The sequence below is a fragment of the Rutidosis leptorrhynchoides genome, chromosome 11, assembly GCF_046630445.1.
Source record: "Rutidosis leptorrhynchoides isolate AG116_Rl617_1_P2 chromosome 11, CSIRO_AGI_Rlap_v1, whole genome shotgun sequence".
NCBI classification, from domain to species: Eukaryota; Viridiplantae; Streptophyta; class Magnoliopsida; order Asterales; family Asteraceae; genus Rutidosis; species Rutidosis leptorrhynchoides.
This window is the reverse complement of record NC_092343.1, coordinates 350,955,847-350,958,145: the sequence shown is the minus strand read 5'-3', so window position 1 is coordinate 350,958,145 and position 2,299 is coordinate 350,955,847.

Here is a 2,299-nt window from a genome sequence, read left to right as displayed (position 1 = left end):
ATTAGATTCGTAATAACAAACAATACAAGCAATTTTTACATAGAACATAAAAGTACAAGCACACTACAATACATTTATTACACAACATGCTCACACCCCTCTAATCTGAATCACTGGTTTCTTCTTCTTCGGACTTGTTTTTTTTTCCTAATTTTCTAGGGATATATGATGTTCCTCTAATACGAGCCGTTGTTTTCCACATTGGTTTAGAAAAATCTGGTGGTTTAGAGGTTCCCGGATTATTGTCACGATATTGAAAATACGGGTGTTGACGGTACATATAAAGTTCATCGGGGTCGGAATCAGATTTCTCTATTTTGATGCCTTTTCCCTTATTATTTTCTTTTGCCTCATTAAATTGGGTCGGGGTAATTTCTATAACATCATCGGAATCCTCATCAGGATCCGATTCATCGGAAAATTGGTAATTTTCCCAATATTTTGCTTCCTTAGCGGAAACACCATTGACCATTATTAACTTTGGTCCATTGGTTGAGGATTTTCTTTTATTTGACCGGTTTTCTGTGGTTCCTACTATTCCCCCCTCCAGAACATCTTCTTCTTCCGGTTCCTCTTCTTCTGGTTCCTCTTCTTCTGGTTCCTCTTGACCATTATTAACTTTGGTCCATTGGTTGAGGATTTTCTTTTATTTGACCGGTTTTCTGTGGTTCCTACTATTCCCACCTCCAGAACCTCTTCTTCTTCCGGTTCCTCTTCTTCCAGAACCTTTTATTTGACCATTATGTAGATTATCAAATAATGATAATCTAAAATATACCGTTTACACACGACCATTACATAATGGTTTACAATAAGAATATATTACATCAAAAATAAGTTTCTTGAATGCAGTTTTTACAAAATATCATACAAGCATGGACTCCAAATCTTGTCCTTATTTTAGTATGCAACAGTGGAAGCTCTTAATAATCACCTGAGAATAAACATGCTTAAAACGTCAAAAAAAATGTTGGTGAGTTATAGGTTTAACCTATATATTATCAAATCATAATAATAGACCACAAGATTTCATATTTCAATATACATCCCATACATAGAGATAAAAATCATTCATATGGTAAACACCTGGTAACCGACATTAACAAGATGCATATATAAGAATATCCCCATCATTCCGGGACACCCTTCGGATATGATATAAATTTTGAAGTACTAAAGCATCCGGTACTTTGGATGGGGTTTGTTAGGCCCAATAGATCTATCTTTAGGATTCGCGTCAATTAGGGTGTCTGTTCCCTAATTCTTAGATTACCAGACTTAATAAAAAGGGGCATATTCGATTTCAATAATTCAACCATAGAATGTAGTTTCACGTACTTGTGTCTATTTTGTAAATCATTTATAAAACCTGCATGTATTTTCATCCCAAAAATATTAGATTTTAAAAGTGGGACTATAACTCACTTTCACAGATATTTCCTTCCTTGGAAATAAGACTTGGCCACGGATCGATTCACGAACCTATACAAATATGTACATATATATCAAAATATGATCAAAATATAATTACAACCATTTTTATTATGTTTTAAAGATTTGAGTGTATTAAGTCAGCTGTCCTCATTAATAACCTACACCTAGTTGTCCACAGTTAGATGTACAGAAATAAATTGATATATATTATCTTGAATCAATCCACGACCCAGTGTATACACGTCTCAGGCTAGATCACAACTCAAAGTATATATATTTTTGGAGTCAACCTCAACCGTATATAGCTAACTCCAATATTACTGCATATAGAGTGTCTATGGTTGTTCTAAATAATATATATACATGGGTCGATATGATATGTCAAAACAATTGCATACGTGTCTATGGTATCCCAAGATTACATAATATATTAGAATACATGTATAATACAATATAAGTTAGCTATGATATGATTTGTATAGATTTGTTAAACATTTCCCGTAGCTAAAAAGATCAAAAATATCCAATCTTGTTTTACCCATAACTTCTTCATTTTAAATCCATTTTGAGTGAATCAAATTGCTATGGTTTCATATTGAACTCTAATTTAAGAATCCAAACAAAAAAATTATAGTTTTATTGTCAAAAATTTAAGTTACATGTTAATTACTAAAGAGGTAGTCATTTTCGTCGAAAGAACGACATCTTGATGACCATTTTGAAAAACATACTTTCACTTTGAGTTTAACCAAGATTTTTGGATATAGTTTCATGTTCATATGAAAAATCATTTTCCCAGAAGAACAACTTTTAAATCAAAGTTTATCATAGTTTTTAATTATCCAAACCAAAACAGCCCCCGGTT